We start from the raw sequence: 18,498 nt of genomic DNA, 5'->3' as shown, positions 1-18,498 counted from the left end.
TATGCGTGTGTGTTGTCATGCTTTTTGCTCTGAAAGACTTAGTGATTTTTTTTTCTGCCAAAGCTTATTTTAATTTGGTAATAATGTAAAAAAAAAAAAAGTCACCACAGAAGTCTGTCATTGTAACGTAGTGTTTGTACTTATTAGTGAGTATAGAAGTTCGTGACCCTCTTTTTAGTGGGCAGAACGTAGTTTTAGTACTTTACTACAGATGAATCGTCTCAGCTATAACACTTAATAATTAAAAAAAAAAAAAAGAATTCACCTGAATAAGGTGCAGCATGTAATCCTGAATGTAAGTATGTATTGAAGTAGGGAGAGTGCGCCTCTGCAAGGCTGGTAGCAGAACAACAAACCTGCTGTCAACTCATATCTGTCAAGTTAGCCAAAGAAAGTTGGTGCAACACAGGAAGTTTTGGTATTCTAGAAGAGGTAAGAATAATAAGCTGAATTGGGGATAATATGAAGAGAATCATAATTATGCCTGGAGGAGTACTTGCTACAAATGCAATTTTCTTGTGTTGTTACTTCCACTGAGCATTACGTATTCTAAAATGTTGAAAACTGCAATTAATAATTCTTCAGACTATTACTAGAATTATTATGAATGGTAAAATCAATATTATCATGAATATGGTTTTTGCATATCATGCACCACATGCTGCCCAAAGTGCTTTGACATTCAAAATGTTGAAAATAAAAATCCAAATGTATCTCAGCTATGTTTTTTACTTTTAAAATCAAAGCACTTTGAGCTGCATGTGATGCACACAGTATGCTATATAAATATATTATTGTCATCCATTATTATTTGTAATGTTATCAATAATGCTAATATTTAATTTGCAACTTTTATTAAATGCAATAAATACAGATCAAAATACCAAAAATAGAAAATAAAAATATTTTTTTTTAAAAATCCAAATATAAAAACTGTAAGAGACAAAAACAAAAAAACTAACAAACTTAAAAAAACCCACTGAACTCAAGATTAGTGTTAAAACTTGAGGGGAAAAAATATATTTAACAAAAAAGAGCAGACAGTTTTAGAAGTTTAAAGAGGACTTTCTAGAAAATATAACAACTAGTTATTTTGTCATGCATTATTCACATAGCAGTCATGAATACAATGTACTGTGAATAATACAATAATATAAATGCACAAAAGTTTTTACAGTGACAATTTCCAATTTTCACAATTTTCATTACTTAAGTTAAATTTTGATTCCAAATCCATATCGGTAGCTACTCCACTGCTGTGCTCCCTCGAAAACAAACGACATGTAATCTACTTGACTTGTATAAATAAATTTAGTTTAAAAACCAAGCTTTAAAAAAAATTTAAGTTTTATTGTGAAAATCTCCAGAAGTACCGTAGCAACAATCGCTAGCTTGCCGCTCGTGAATCTCCGCCTGTGTTCGGTCGGTTCCGCCTCTCCTCCCGACAAAACTCGGCTGTTCTCGTCGCGAAGCGTCCAAGTGGAGGAGGAAAAGGAAAGGAGAAGGGGGGGAGACTGTTCGTACTGGCAAAGAAGAAAAAGTAATATTAAATTTTAACAGCCACCGTCGGCGGACAGTGAAAGCGGCACGAATCGACCGTGAGCTCCGAGTCCGGCTGCTTGTCCTCAGTCTATGGTGTAAACACATTAGTGTAGTTGTGACAGGGCGCCGTGAGCCACAGAGCAGAGGGAAAGGTCTCCTCCCAGTCTGTTGACGGACACAGTTGGGTTTCAGAGGAAGGAGACACAGCCAGACGTGACTGTACGGTACACCAGCCAGGTAAGACTGCCATGTGTCGATAAAATGCCACGTTAACCGGCGACATAACGCGCTTTTTAGCTGAAGCAACAGTTGGTCTCAGTCTGCTCCACTGTGAGGCATATTTACTGTCAGCTGCCAGCTTTCACAGTCCGTTTGTGCAACACTTATTAGCCAATTTACACCCAGCGGTGTGTCGTTTTCCATAGTTGTGCCTCCAGTGGCCACACACCCACACTAGTGGCAGATTCACTGCTTCATGAATGCGGTATTCAACAGGTGAGAGCTAGAGCTGGAGGTTTGCTGAGCACACTGCTGCCTGGGCCTTCTGCCCTGATTATTCCCCAAAGGCCCCACCTACTGGGTTTGCTGCAATTATTGTGAAAAAGCCAAAAGATTATTCCAGAACAGACTTTTATAGACATTCAAAACCAGCCACTTCCTTCACATTAAGCAAGAGGTGATGTCTTGTAACGGTGCCAGTGTTGTCCAACAATTAGATTATGAGGCTGATGGTTGAAGTGGAGGCCCCACACAGGGAAGGAAGGGTCTGGGATGTTTACATGGAGCTTCAGCAGTCCTGTCGGTGTCCCCCTGGGACAGAACACAGAACGGCCATTGATAAGGCCAACTCATTAGTACCCCATTCACCGCCATCAAAGCCTCCTCTCGACGCCCATCGACATGAGTGGGTCGCACACTGGAAGCTGAGCATCATACAGTTCCTGGGGCATTAATTTGGGGGTGACAAGTTTTATTTTGAAGGAGTGAACAGCCTTATGACAGACACCAGACAAGAAGTAGTGCCAAGATGAAGAGAGGTGCATGGAAGACGTGAGCAAAATTGCCATACAAGAAAGAATGTGCAGCTCTTATGATGACGTTTTTTGTTTTTTTTTTTATCAGAAATTAAGTTGCTGAACAGCTGCCTTGTGCTTTGCTGTTGGTCATAAGGCTGCCTGGCACAATTCCCTGAGCAAACACTGTCCTGCTGTATTTGGCAATGTCTGTGCATTCACTAGAACTGATCATTTCCTGCTCTTATTTGAACGGGCAGAGCAGTACAGTTAGTCAGAAGATGCTTACTGAGGGGTTTGAGGTAGAAACATGTGACCTTTGACAGCTTCTAAAACTCATTGCGTCTCTCTCTACCAGCTTTGGTGGCACCGGCTGCATTTGGGGCTGGGTGAGTAGGTTAGACCCGGATTGCTGGCAGGATTTAACGTGACGTGGGATGCATGTAAATTGATTAGTAACAGGAAGAGGAGGGGTAGGTGGTCGAGATGGGAACAATGTCCTGCTTAATGCAAGGGTTAGACGGGACGGGGACGGGGAAGGGAGCAACCCTGTACGGTTTGATCCATTTTTAATCTCCTTCCTGTGTCTCCAGATGAGTTTAACTCGCTGAACAAGGCATGAGCTGTTGGGATCATGTGGGATGTGGCACACGCAGCTGCAACCAATGCTTCTCCGGCTAGCAGGCTGCTCTGGAAGCACAGAATGCTGCCCGACTTGACTGGCAGCTCTGCAGACGAGTTTTTGTGGGAGTTCGGCACAGCGGTGGCCGCCGTCTGAGCCTCTCATCAGTCGCGATCTGTTTCCTCATAGTGCTGTCTGTGGAATCCTCACCGTGTAGAGTTTGTTGAAGCAGGAGTAGGTGTGTGCGCGGACGTGCCTGCGTGTGTGTGTGTGTGTGTGTGCACGCTCCAGTGCCTTTTCAGCGATCTTGACTGTTTCCTGAGTGATTCACATGCTTTCTCAACATGTTACACACAGCTAACAGGCTGTGTAGTAAAGTATATGTTCCAAAGTGTATGTTATACCTCATCAAAGAGTGCGCTCACACTCTTTCTCCTCTCTGCTTCTTAGGCCTATAATAATAAGGTAGCTACACATCATGGAAACACTGATACTTTAGTCATGTACAGGGCTGTGAGCTCATTTAAAACTGAAATAATGAGTCTGTCACATTAGCTGATTAAAAAGAAGTTAATCAGGAACTGTCGTAATCGCTGCACTGATCACAAATTTCAAATAATTGCAGCTTCTGTTTCTCACATGAGATAATTCAGTGCTTTTGAAAGTGAAACTAAATATTTTTTTGTAGGAGGAGAGCATAATTTTTTTGCAAATTAAAAAAAAAAATTAATTGTCACACTTTATGTGTATTTATAGCTATTGAAGTTATTGCTCATTTATGCAGTTAGAAAACTACTCTGCAGCTGTTTGATGATTAAGAATTGCAATACTTATTTGTAAAACCTTTAAAAATACCAAACATTCTTTGCTTCTCTTGAATGTTTTCTGCTTTTGTGTGTTCTGTGTTGGCAGACTGAATGTTTTTAGATTTCTCAGTTAAATTGGTTAAAATAAGACGTCATCTTGGACTCTGCAAAACTGTGTGATTTTTTTCATAACATCTGATATTTTATGGCCAAATCTCTCATACATTAATGGAGAATCTTGTAAAATATCCAAATTAAACTATGGCAGCATTGTTTATGTAACTATATGATGAAAGCACACAAGACTGATTAAACATTTGAAATCAATTTTTAGAATAAAATACAATAGAATATATACTTTTTTGATTCTAACAAAGAAATTATTTGCAACAGCAGCGTTTGATACCCAGACAACACACAAACCCGACGAACACCAACACAATGGTCTAAATATCGATCTAATAGTCATATAACTATATAAGTTAGAAAAATATGTATATAAAAAGTTTAAAGAAAATGTGCACAGCATGTACTCATAACTTAAAAATGTTAATTTATAATAATTACTGAGAATTTTACAGAAGTATGACAAGTACTACAAGCAGAGCAAAACAGTCTGTGGTTCTGTTGCACCATTGTTGGCAATCAATGTCAGGAAATATTTGTGATTTGTAATTTCTGCATCAATATGAGGAAGTAACTCCATTTGTCAGGTATTTGTTTGAGTGGAGCAAAAATAAACATTCCTGTCTGATTAGATTTCCCATAAATGTTTTATTTTCATTGATTTTTCCCAGAAACGTAGCACAATTGTTCACGCTTGTCTGACAGTTGACCATAATCTGTGCCCACAGCCAGTCACAAACCTAAACAAAGCTCCGTCAAATGTCTTTGATAACATAACAATCTGAAGCATTTTCCATAATTTGACTCTGTTAAATGTTGCACAACACGCCAACAACAACTGCGTGACTTTTCCTTTCTCCAACCTATCATGGTGCTGTTGCAGTTCGGAGGTATGTAAAGACGTCCTGTAGCCCTGAAAGGCTTTTCCCAACTTGGTGTTTGTGGTGTGTGTTTGTGTATGCTCAGCATTGTGTGTGTTGGTAGTCACAAGGCTGAGCCTACAGTGTCTGGTTTGCCTGAATTCCACCCTACCCAGCAGCAGATGTACTGAGAGGAGTGGTGGTGACACTGCGGATATACAGTCACACCCATCTGTTGGTTTGGCAGCAGAATTACTTGCTTTTATGAAATACCGAGCATTACTGGATCCTTTTCGACTGGCTCAAAATAGGCCAACTCGGTAACATATGTACAGGGTGTCCATAAAGTCTCTTTACAATTTTAGGAATTTATTATAAAGGCAGTTGAGAAGATATCTTAACCAGTTTTGTTTTATTGTAATCAGTAGTTGTCAAAGTTTTTTTTCTACCTCATTTAACCCTTGTGTTGTCCTACGGGTCAAAATTGACCCATTTTTGAAGTTTGAAAATGTGGAAAAAATTTATTTTCACAGTGAAACTTCTGATGTCCACATTTTCAACATTTTTGAGAAATCTTTGAACATTTTTTGGTGGAAAAAGCAATGTTAAAAATGTTTCTTAATAACATTCACACAAAAAATCAACCAAAATCCAGCAAAATTCACTGGATTTCAGTTGATTTTTATGTGAATGTGCTTAAAGAAGATATTAGAAGTTTTACTGATATATATGCAATCATTTTAGATATTTTTTTAGGATTTTTTGGAAGATTTTTACTAATTTTTTGAAAATATTTACAAGAATCTTCTCGCCAAAGTTGGGCATTTAAAAAAATAAAACCTTTAAGGGAAACTTTTAAGGAATTATTGGAATTTTCTTCTTGAAGTTTTTGCAGAAATTTTCAGAAATTTGGGGAATTTTTTTGCTGAATTTTTGATTAAGAAACAATATTTTTGGTGCCTATAAATGAAGACAAGAGGAGGGTTAATACATGTCGATATGGGCACCATTAGTTGCACAAAGCACATCAAGATGGTACTCGATTTCTTGATATGTTTGCTGTAGCATAGCCTCATCAATGGTGGCAATGGCATCAGAAATCTTTTGCTTCAAGTCAGTAATGTCCCTAATCTTTGTTCGATACATGATGATGTCTTTAACATAATCCCATAGAAAGAAGTCCAAGGGAGTGATATCTGGTTGAACGTGGTGGCCAAGGAAATTGCCCATCCCTTCCAATCCACTGGTCTGAGGAGTATCCATTTTTTTAGGGTTTCATTTAACAGCATCTCTTTCACCAACAGGATACCTGAAACACACCATTTCAATGTGATCACAAACTTTAATAAACGCTGATTACAATAAAACAAATCTGTTTAAGATATCTTGTCAACTGCCTTTGAGATTTTATGGACACCCTGTACTTTAAGGCAGAAACATTCTCCAACATTTTGCTTTAATTTTCTGTTTGTGTTGATTTGCATTAATTAGAAGCCACAGTGAAAGAAGCACTACAGCACAAAGATGAGGTCAGATGACGGTAGATTTTTTTTCTTCCACTGCTTTCTTCAGGAAGTAAAGCACTAATCAGGTTGACATCAACCTCAGATGTACATGTTTGCCAAGCAGGAAGTGTTGTCATGGCAACCATCTCAGATAGATAGGAAAGGTATCGTATCAGACCTAATTTCCCCTCGTTTCTGCGAATGTGTCAAGATTTTTAGATTCCTCATAACAGCTCTGTGCAAAACTGTTACAGCTGTGTTTTGTCATTATAAGCAGAGGAGACGGTTGACGGAAATTAAGATAAAACTGGTGAATTCCCCCAAACATAGATCACCTGAATCCACATGGGAGGAGAAACCAAGCAGCTCTTTATTCCCACAACTTCCTCCTCACAGCCTCCGCGCTCGTCTCAATAGTCCTATGTTGTTCACTTGTTGTTTTTTTTTTAAAAATGTATGAATAAATGTAATATAGCTCAGCAGCATAGCAACAATGCTCTGCTTGATGTTTGGCAAATACAAATAGTTTACTTAAAAGGCTTATGTCAGATGATTTAAAGCTCGATCATTATAAGGAAACAGCAAGTGCTGCCGGCAACAATTTGTTATTCTGCATCGTTTCATTTGCCTGGACAAATACTGCTTTTGTTTTGTTCCTACCAGGAAAGTCTTCAATGATGTAAAATACAAAAACAGCAGCAATTATTTAAATATTTGCATATAACAAGCAGAATAGTTCAGCCACTAAATTCGACCTGATTGACTGACAACTTGAAGGTTTTTTTTTAAATTATTGTCATGCTAAGTTTTGTTTCTTTCCACTCTTGACATCTGCGTATTCTCATGACTTTTTTTTCTTTTCTAAAGCAGGATATTGAAGCAGTAACTCCTGACAGTCTTTGGTATGCTGTGACCTGCTTGTGCCTACAAAGCTCTTGGGGCCTGTGATAACATGCCAAGATCTAAGAGGGAAATCCAAAATGCCGCTCTAAAGGGAAAACAAGCTTTTGTGGGAATATTTTTTTGGATGTAGGAGAGTCTACAGAGTAAAACCAGTGTGTGGATTCTTAGAAAATGCTTTTTTGTAGTGTGTAGAACGGCATATTATAGTTGAAATGGATCAACTCAACATCGCCATCCTGAGAGGGATTTCCTTTTTGTTTTAGGTTGAAGTCATCTTTCTTTTCTCCTCTGAAATGCTGAGTAATACAGTCCATTACACAATCGTTATGCAGTAATTATAATGCATGTGTAAGTGGTTATTATACCAAGGCAAGAACTGCCTGTTTTGAGCAGCCTAGCAATACACTGAATGTTGCCTCTTATATTACTAATAGCTTTTAATTATGCTCGTGAGAAAAGACGCATTCACCCTGCAGAACAAAACCTTAGAACTGGCAAACAAGTTAACATATTGAGTGTTTGGTTGAGGTTGTTCAGGACCTCCGTTTGCTGCCAGTAAATAGCTGTTCATCCTCAGCTCTGATTGGACGGAGAGAGGGAAGCAGATAAGATAGGTGTGTTTAGAGTGTAAACTGTGTCCAAGGTGGAAGTTCCTCTGAGACACTGATGTGAGGTTAGATTTGAAACTGTCCCTCAGACCGTCAAGGTTAGTCAATGAGCTGACGAGAGAAACTGAGAAAAAGAAACTGAGCAAGGATATGACTAAAAATTAGTTATAACAATTGGTTAAAGAGGTTGTCATTGCAAATCTAAACCAAAGATTGAGAGTCATAGTTGAGTGCAGATAAACAATTCTGTATTTTCAGGTCTCAGCAACTGAAAAGCCAAATAAGTTTTATATCAATAATTGTCGGGCTGAAATGCTCCACTGGTTCTAGCTTGTGTAATATGTGAGGGGTTTTTTTGTTTTTTTTTAGACTTTTCATATAGTAGGAGGGGCATATGTGGGGTGTTTGCTTGTACTGTATCCTACATATACCTGTGTAAAAATGTACTGTAGGCCATGTGCTACTTCCTGTCATAGGTTACCGTGTAGTATATACCATGGCAAAGTTCTGATGCTGTGCTACATAGTCACATGACCACCAGAATTATAGTATTGCAATGAAAAGAGTCACAAAAAAAAATTAATATACCTTATAATTTTACATAGAATCTGTGTGAAATTGTTTGCTAGATTTGGAATTGTTCATATTTGTTGCTACCAAGCGAGCAGACTGCAAGAGTTTAGGCTGAGGCTGTTTATTGCAGCAAATCAAATTTGTATGAGAACGCATCAGAGGAAATCATATTAATGTAATGTTATTTTTAGACTTGTACTCAGACTTTTTTTAAGGCATACACAATTTTTTGACAACATTTTCTGTACTGGGGAATAGAGTTCTATACAGACTGTTTTCTTTAATCCACTTTTGCTGCATTTGTGACCAGGACTGTCTGCTCTCACAGCGTATTAGTTTACTCCTTCCTGCACTCACAAGCTTGATTGATTTTGTATCTTCTCCTAATACTTTGGGATAACGCGTTATTTTACTGTGCAGCATAAAGATACCTGATGGTACAGTTACAGTCATAAGGATTGCAGCTCGTCTAGAGCCGTAAGTACCCATTTCTTGAAGAAGTGTTTTATTTCTGAAGGAGAGTTTAATTTGACCAGGGAGAATGGAACAAGCATGTAGCTTCAAATAGGAGGAGCCAGATTTGTAGTATATCAATACTTTGCACATTTGTTGTCCAATTCTTTTTGATCTTGTTTAGTAACAATTAAGAAATTTGTGTCTCAAAATCCACTTTCTTTAATCTTCATTTGTTGACCCAATCCTTTTGGATAGTTCTAGATCCATGAACGGGCAGCTTATTTTTGTCTCCCTCCTCCTACCTGCAGCAAAGTTAAAAAACCATTTACTATCATGATATCAGTTTTGGATCCAGTGGAATCTGTCCTAATCCCAACGCCATCCTCTGCTGGGTAATTAGCATAATGCACTGTGGGACACAGTAAATCATGCAGATAGCTCAAGTGGCCTACACAGACGTTTGGTCAGTGTAGCGTGTTATCCAGGTAATTTTCAACTTTATCACAAACTAATTGCTGCTTTTGGTCAGAATCAGTAGATGATATGCCATTTAGATCAGACTCTTTGGCTGTGAAGCTGAACAGCTGAGTGGAGTTATAATAAATTTCATTCTTTACGCCTGTATAGTTTTATTTGGTTTTTAATATTTTATTATTATTATTATATTAATATTTTAATTGTAACATGTCCAAGTGTTTAGTGCATAGTTGTATGTGTCATTTTGTCACTTTAAATCTTTTTATTGATTATTGGCTGTGTTTGCTTTAAACCAGCTGTCTCACTTCTGTAAAAATGTGATGAGCATTGTTTTTTTGTTTTTTTAGTATTTTCTGAACGTCTATAGATTAAACACTAATGTATGTAAATTTTCATAATACTGATATTGCTTTTGGGGGCCTTCACCTTTAAATCAACTACCTTACTTGGCATTCAAACATGTAAACACAGTCCAGTCTAGCTTCTCAGGGCTCTGCATATTGTGTATACTTCTGTTCATAAGGGCTGTGGACGGGCAGGAGAACAATGTGTCAATGAGTGTGAAGAAGAACAGGGACAAGAGTTTATTAATAGATTAGTGGTGACATCAGAAAGTCTATTTTTAGGCCCATTGTGCTCTTCAAACTGCCCCATGCAGGGGACTTCCTCTCCCCCGTCACCCACCTGTTGCTTGACTGGGTGGGTGTGAACCGACTTAACCTAATTTAAAGGACAGAGGTGCAGGAGCTTACATTGCTCCCGGATAATTAGAGGGAATTCTTGGCAGCTTGTCAGAAACAAAAACATCCGTATATAAAGACTGAGCAGCAGGAGGGATGCATCTCTTGCTGCGTTGTCTGATGCTCTGTTTCCTCCCCAGCGGTAATGTGACAGGGGTGGAGGATGTTTGGCAGCGATCTATCGCCCAGCAGCTCTCTGTAGAAACAAATGAACAGTGTCTCTCTCTCATATTGTGGGTTTTAAATATTTATCATTTAAAAACGGCCTCTTGTGTAGATGTGAGGGAAACTAAAGGAAACAGTGCTCCTCTGAGTAAATGATGAAGGTGTTTACATATTTAGTGAATAGGGATTCTTTTATCAGTTTAAAATAAACTGCAGCAAAAGAGTTAAAAACAGATTTATAGAAAACAGCCCTAAAACAAAGGAGACGTCTTTGGACTTTGAAGTCATCAAATACTGTCCAAAAATTCAGCAAAAAAATTCCCCAAATTTCTGAAAATTTGCAAAACCTTCAGGAGAAAAATTCCAATAATTCCTTAAAGGTTTCATTTAAAAGTTTCCCTTAAAAGTTTGATTATTTTAAAAAAATCCCCCAAATTTGGCAAGATAATATTTTCAAAAATTTAGTAAAAATCTTCCAAAAAATCCTAAAAATATCTAAAGTGATTACATATATATCAGTAAAACTTCTATTTTGTTTAAGAGCATTCACAAAAAATCAACCAAAATCCAGCGAAATTCACTCGATTTTGGTTGATTTTTTTTTCTGAATGTTCTGAAGAAACATTTTTAGAATTTCTTTTTTTCCACCAAAAAATGTTCAAATATTTCCCAAAAATGTTGAAAATGTGGACATCAGAAGTTTCACTGTGAAAATATACCCCCCCCCCCCCCCCCCCCCACGTTTTCGAACTTTAAAATGGGTCAATTCAATGCAAGACGACAGGAGAGTTAATTACAATCCACATTTAAGCCCCTGTAGTAGAATACCTTCTTTCTGCCACACGGTGGAGCACTCTGACTGCTTTCTGCCCATTTTCAGTCACTCAGTGCTTACAAAGGTTAAACGGTGTTGCTTCAGCTAAACACGTTTGATAAGTCATTGTAGTGCAGCACTTTACATTCAGCCACTTGCATTTAAGTGAAATTTTAAAATCAGTTCCTGCTTCTACAGTGTTCCCGTGAAGCCCATTTTCTCCCTAATGACAAATTTCCCCTTATCTTGTTAACGCTCTCTCACACACATTCGCCATCTGTCGCTGTGGTGCTGCCAGGTGGCCAAAACACACTGCAAACTTGTCCATTGTACTTTAAATATGTGTTTATCCTCCTGAGAGGGATGGAGATCAAACGTGTGTGCGTTACTGAGGCCCTTCCGCCAGAGTGATAGCGCGTTGTGTGTTTTCTGTATGTTGCACCTGTGACGTGAATCAGTTTCCAGGTATTTGTCCAGTCAGACGGCTCAGATCGTGTGTGTGCACCTCTGTACATCATATTACTGTCTGGATTATTGACTGGAAGGACTCTATAGTAATTAATACAAAAGGCCGACAGATGAGCGTCAGTCTTCTTGATGATGTGCTGTTTGTTGGTAACCTGACTGTAGTTACGACACTTTGAGGCATGCTATTAATATTAATGACTTTGCACTTGAACTTAAGGCAAGCAAAGCCAAGGTAAAAAAAAATAAAACAAAACAAAACAAAAAAACAAGAAAGCATGACATACAATTAACTCTAACGTGAACAGATACAAACTGTCTGTACAGCTGTTCAAGTATAAAAACAGGTTTTAATTGTAATAAAAACGTAATGTCTTAGTTACATAACAATAGTGACATAAAGCATTTACAGACCGGTTCCTATATAAAAAAATCCATCGTTACATTCCTCAAGATTATCATTTCTTCTTTTAATCTTGTTTAATACACCCTGTAAAAAAATTTTCTCCATTAGAGCTGCAACAAATAATCAAATATTTAATTGGATGGCAACTATTAAATTGATTGCTAACTATTTTGATGATCTATTCTGTTCAGTTTCCCATTTCTGGTTTCTTTACTCCTATAGCATCAAACTGAATGTCTTTAACAGCATCTCGTCTTGGGCTGATCCAAAAATATGCTGAGGTTAATTGATTATTCTAAATTACGCCGTAGGTGTGAGTGTGATTGCTTGTCCTGCTTTAAGTTACTATATTGTTTTTAAGTTATTTTCTTGTTTTTTACTGTGAAGCACTTTGGTCACCCTTTAGGCTGCTATAAAGGACTATAGAAATAAACTTTGATTGATTGATTGATCAGCATTTTTCACCTTTTTCTTCATTTTTGTAGACTAACTAAGTAATTGAGCAATCAAGAAAATACCTGATGGATTAATCAAACGATGAAAATAGTCATTAACTGCAGCCCTAACTGCCATGGAAGCAAGTTTACCCAATGTTTGAGTTTGTCGAAAAACTAAAGTCATTGCTGTGTCTGGCTGGACTGGGTGAAGTGCTTTGAAGTACTCCCACTCACAGGAAGGCATACCTTTTGCAACGTCACAGACTCTCCTCTCGTGTTGTTTCCTCTGACATGTACAGCATTTCAAAAGACTGCAGCCCAAATATGGGCGCTTCCTGTCAGAGTGGGCGAGAGTCCAGGCAGCATCCTGTCACACAGGTAAAAAAGAATGGGCATGGATTAGGCTACCTCTGGGGCGCAATGTGCCAAATGCTCCTGAAGTGAGACAGCGTGCAGCGCTCTTTCAGCAGCATTTCCTTTAAACCAGCTAGAGAAAAGTTTAAGAGGCAGCAGAAGCCTGCAGTCCAGCCTAAAGGCTCCAGTGACAGATGAATCATTCATAATGCGTATGGTGGAATCAGCATGTCAATTCAGCTGTCAGCCCGTGTGCGAGTGGGCTGGAGAAACAGTGTCACTTTGATGGATTCTTTCATTTCTTTAGGGCCCTTTATGAGTCTATGGGGAAGTTTGCTGGCATCCCAAACAAAGGCCAGTGTGTGAGCTTCCTCACTGAACTGTGACTCTGATAAAAGAGCTCGACACCTGTAGCAAAGAGCCGTGCATCCACAAGTGTCTGTGCTGTGTCTGAGGGAAGAAACTGCACCCCTTTTTGGTCGCGTTATAACTCGTCGGGCCCCACAGTTTTTTGTCCATTGCTTTGCAGTGTTTCTGTTTAGAGCAGGTGTCCAAGAGATGCACAATCGCCGCCTGTCTCCTTGTCCACAGTGTCTCCTCGTTTGCTCTGATCAGGTGCCTCATTCACACTGTTGAATCCATTCCCTTTTAAAGCACTCCAAGGCTTTGTTGGTCTGTGATTTATAGCGACGTTTGCTCATTCCTTCACGGGGCACGGTTGGAACAAGGCCTCACATTTTGTCCAGGAATAGTTCTCGTACAGTGTCTCCTTGTGCTGTTACCTTTCTGAACTGTGCCAAATAGGCAGTGTTCTCCCGGTGCACACTTCTTCTAGGAAAACGAGGCCCTTATCTGATTGTGTGGAACTTTTTTTTTTTGCTTCACCAGCAGCGTTCAGCCGCAGAATCTGCAATTCAGACATTTCATTCTGGCTCCATTTCAGGAAAAAAGAAACACAATTACATCTCTGTCTGCACCTCTCAATATGTTGAAGCGCTTCTTTCTTCACAACAGAGGAGTTTTGTTTTACGTTTTTTTACTTTAACATGACCTTATGGCACAGTTTAGAAAAGCTAACTTTCCTATGCGTTGCCATGACTGTGCACATAAAATTGATCTCACAGCAGTGGAGTGACTTAAAGAGGCTACAATCCATTTTTCAAATAAACAAAACTGCTTGCATGAATGAGCCAGGTTGAACCTAGTGACCTGCTCGTGTTGAGAAATGGATGGAGTACGAAGAGAGGAAGCACGGGGAGGATGAGGAGGAGGTAGAGATCATTTTAGAAGGGATTCGGGGTGGGCTGCAGAGGAAGTGGCCTCGGTGTGACCCACAGGGTGAGCCTCTTCCTCCAGCCGACATGTCTTTGAAACTGTTAGATGAACAGAGTCACAGTGGTTGGAGGGAGGAGCAGCCATTCATGTGGCTTCTGATTAATAGTAACTCAGACCCCTTTGTGTGTGTTATGGGGGGGTGATTGTAAGGCAATCCGTCTGTGTGTAAGTCACTGGGTCAGTCTGAGATCCTGTCTGCCTCTAGCCGTGATGTATTTCAACTGTTATAATTTAAATTTCATGCCTTTCTGTTGTAAATGTGTTGTAACTGAATCTACTTAATGTGTTTGACTGTCTTAAAAGCACTCTGAGGATTTGGAGAATTTATTCTCCTCTTTTTTTTCCTTTGTACGCTGCGGCTCTGTCAGCAAACGTTTGAAAAACAAAACCAAAAGTACTTTTCCTTTCAGCAGCATAACTGGCATTTCTGAGGCCTGTTGTCACTTTAAATTCCCTTAGGGCAGCACCCCCAGTGGCATTACAGGGCTTTCCCGAGGCTTTCAGAGGGCTTAGGGCGCTCTTTTGGCTCATGAGGGGTGGTGGTGGGGGGTTCAGAGGGGTCGATATTATTCAAAGGAAATTAGACGTTATTTTAATTATTTCTTTTTCACATCATTCTTCACCATTATTCTTACCATAACTTATGAAAAAAAGCCAACAGCATTTATTATACTTGTAGTCAAAGTCTATTAATTTCATCAAATAATGTGTTTCAGATGCATTGAGAATATATGCAGATTCATTTAACTTGCATACATGGGAAGAATATACATGTTTCCTTAAGTCTCTTTAATTTAATTACGTATGAATGGATGTGTAATTATTTTGAAATTGCAACCAAGAGGAGGATTTCATGATTTATTTAAACTTTCATTTCATCTACAAATCTTTCAGCCTTCTTTTAAACGCTTCACTTTCCCAGCTTTGTTGGCTCAATAAAATCTTGTAATGATTCATCATCAAAATTCTTTTGTAAAGTAAAACCGGTTGGATCTGGTTTTGTGTTTGTGTTTATTCCAGTTGCTAGCCAAACTATCCCGATGAGAAATGTTAACTTTAGGTCATTAGAAGTTATGGTAATGAAGAAGGATCTCAACCACAATTTGTAAAAGTGATTTTTATGCTTATGAAAGTGCTTTGACCAGCTTTGATTAGGTATCAAATTACTTTGGATAGCAGTGTGACTTCAGTCGCGTTATCTTTATGGAACTCCAACTAGCTTTGCTGGCTAATGTAATCCATCCATCCATTATCTAGACACTGCTTAATCCTCATTAGAGTCACAGGGGGGCTGAAGACAGGGGACTCCCTAGACAACTACATACACAGACACACCTACAGACAATTTAGAATCACCAGTTAACCTCGGCATGTTTTTGGACTGTGGGAGGAAGCCAGAGAACCTGGAGAAAACCCACGCATGCACAAGGAGAACATGCAAACTCCATGCAGAAAGACAAACATGAATCAGGAATCTTTTTAGCTACAAGGCGACAGTGCTAACCACCAAGTCACTGTGCAGCCCCTTATGTAAAACTAACTGCATCAATATTTATGCAGCTAGTTTAACAGTTTCTTAAGTTGTAAAACTGGCTACAGTTGTTTTGTCTTCTGTCTGCTGTTGTTGGCACCCCCAAGAATTCCACGACATAAAAGAAAGTATTTAACATAATGTCATTCTTAACATTGGTATTTGATTTGCAGGTGATCCACGGTGCCAGCTTCACTTTCCATTTACACAACTCCCTTTGTTGTTTCCACATTTATTCCTAGAGGTTGCCTAAACGCCTTTTTACGTTCATTTGTCTTCAGTCGCTCTTCAAAGACACGCCAGAGTCTTTCTGTTGTAGAGAAAATGCTTACAGGGGTTAGGGGTTTTTAGTGGGATTTTACACAGTGATGAAATTCTTTCATGTTCTTCTCTTGTGCAAGTTTCTGATTCTTTTTTCTTTTTTTTATCTTTCTCATACATTTTAGTGTACTCATCGCTGTTATGTGCACTTGGGTTGGAGACTTAAAAAATGGTATCGAAAATTTAAGTTGTATTTTTTTAAAACATTAGTCATAGTTGTTTGTAAAAGTCAGAATATTTTGGCCTCTTCTACTTTGATTTATCCCTCTTTTTTTTTTTTTTACAATTAAACTGACTCATGTGTGTCTTCCCACTGACACTGTATAAGGGGAGTTAATTTGAATTTGTTTTATGGCTCTTATCCAGGTTGTTTTCTCCTGACTAGATCCTTGCTTGTTTCTTCTCTCATATGCACATGGGTTTAGATAAAAGCGTCTGCTAAATGAGATTGTAGAATTGTAATTGGCTGTGGGTGGGTTTACCAAATATAGCAAGTTCTTTTAATAGCCACATAATAAATGTACTCCTTTTTTTTGATTTAGTAAAACACTACTCCCATTGCTTAACACAGACAAAACCTTGTATCACTTTGATCAAACTTTTTGTCTCTGAGCAGCGGGACACAGTTTTGCATTTCTGTGATGATGAAATGATTCTCTCTGGTTTTGGCCTGTTGTCCTGACCTCGTGCCTCTTCCCACTTAGCGTTCACAAAGACCTTCAACTCTATCATAAAGTGACAATAAAATCAGGTACCTGGACCTTGAAACAGTAGGACAATAAATTCCTGCATAGTTTTATTAGGACAGTGTAGTCATGACCTGATATTGCTAATGGCTTTAGAAAAAGCAATAGATTAGCTCTATTAAGGTTTTACTCTTTGTGCCTGTGTCAGTAGAATAACATAAATGTGCATTTGTCACAGTGACGGCTGCGTTTTTCTACTTCACTCAAGGAAATAAACATCAGCACTTTTCACTGTCCTCTGCAGACACTTTATACCGGCTTGTTCCTGTTTTTTGAATTGTTCGCTTGCGTGGGATCTTCTCGTGCAACTTGTCTCGAGTCACCACGTGTAATAATCAGTCCTCTATCCACATGCCTGTCATTCCTGTCCCTGTTTGTTCAGAAATGTCCCTTCTTGGTTGCAGATAAAGTGGATAGTTGGGTTCCGGACTATGCAGTCAGTGCTTTAGATAAGAACTCTGAGACCACATCACTTGCTGACACCTAAAAACTCACACAAAACTGGAGGAAAGTTCAGGTGTTTCAGACGTTTTTTCTCTCTAAAATTGGACACAAGCTTGTCTCAGGTCTAGTTTATGACTCTGAAAGTTTTATATAACCTCTATCCTTCTTTGGGAGATTCAGGTTTCCCCTCTTCTGTACTGTGAAATCTGTAGCCCTATTTCTATATCCTTTTATCCAAGTTTCCTTTATTACTCAAGTAAAGGAAACAGTCCAGACTAGAAACAGAAAAAAATATCCACACTGTCCCTGCTGGTCTGTTGAACTTTCACCTCTGAGTACAAAGGTCAGCAGTCTGTAGACAAATAAATGTCACTGTGAGCACGACACACTAAAATAGTCATAATTTCTCGGATATCCACTGATTTAGTGAAGCAGCAGCAAAACATTGACTAATGCGTCGTGCGATCGGAGTGCACTAAAATGTGGTTGCAGGTGCTCTGTGTTTCCATGTTTTCAGCTTCAGTTGTGCTCCATTTGCTTTTATGACCAACAACTCTAATTAGACTAGCAAACATCTGACAAACGGTAATAAATACACACAAAGTACACAATGATTCTGCAAAAATAAGCGAAAAATATCTTTGCACTGCAGAAGCCAAGGACAAAAATGTGAATATCTGTGCACTGTTCTCCTCATATTCACCTTCTTTACTTATATCTCTATATATTGTATTTTCCAACTGTTTACAATACAAACATGCTTTTTTAACTTTGTGCTTTCTTGCTTAATCAGTCATTGTTTGGTCTCTTTACATTGATTGTTTTGCTCAAACAGCGGTTGATGATATTCTGTTTTCATGATCATCTGTCTCACAATAAATGAAGACGCTTCACAGCTTTTTTTTCAATGTTGGAATTTCGATGGTATGTGAAAAGAAAAGGGATTTTTGTAGCACTTTTCTGATAGTATAGAAAGCTTTGCTCTCTCTCTCACTTTCCAACCTCTGAGCCTCCTAAAGAGGAAATCATGCAGCTGGAATTTTTCCACCACTGATGCCTTTGTTCTGTTTTACACAGCTGGCGGCTGCTGTTTGTTTAAGGGCTGATTTTGCTGTTCCTACAATTGTCTTTTGAGCATGTCCAACAGGAAAGTTATTAGCATCTTTCAAGCCTCAACACCATAAAAGGCATATCAGATATCCACTAGTGAAAACTGGACTTTGCACATTCTGCCACATGTAATGTTTGT

At 38.7% G+C, this 18,498-nt stretch overlaps 1 protein-coding gene across 1 annotated transcript in view; it reads left to right on the top strand.

The window, feature by feature from the left end:
- Positions 1-1,416: 1,416 nt before the first annotated feature.
- gng12a (guanine nucleotide binding protein (G protein), gamma 12a) overlaps positions 1,417-18,498 on the top strand; it is a 31,618-nt gene continuing 14,536 nt past the window's right edge. Inside the window, exon 1 of the mRNA XM_022212325.2 lies at positions 1,417-1,779. The gene's annotated coding sequence lies outside the window, so the exon portion shown is untranslated. The remainder of the gene's footprint in view (positions 1,780-18,498) is intronic.

This window comes from Acanthochromis polyacanthus, chromosome 9 (assembly GCF_021347895.1).
Source record: "Acanthochromis polyacanthus isolate Apoly-LR-REF ecotype Palm Island chromosome 9, KAUST_Apoly_ChrSc, whole genome shotgun sequence".
Lineage (NCBI taxonomy): Eukaryota > Metazoa > Chordata > Actinopteri > Pomacentridae > Acanthochromis > Acanthochromis polyacanthus.
Note: the sequence above shows the minus strand (reverse complement) of the source record. Positions and strands in the feature narration are given on the sequence as shown.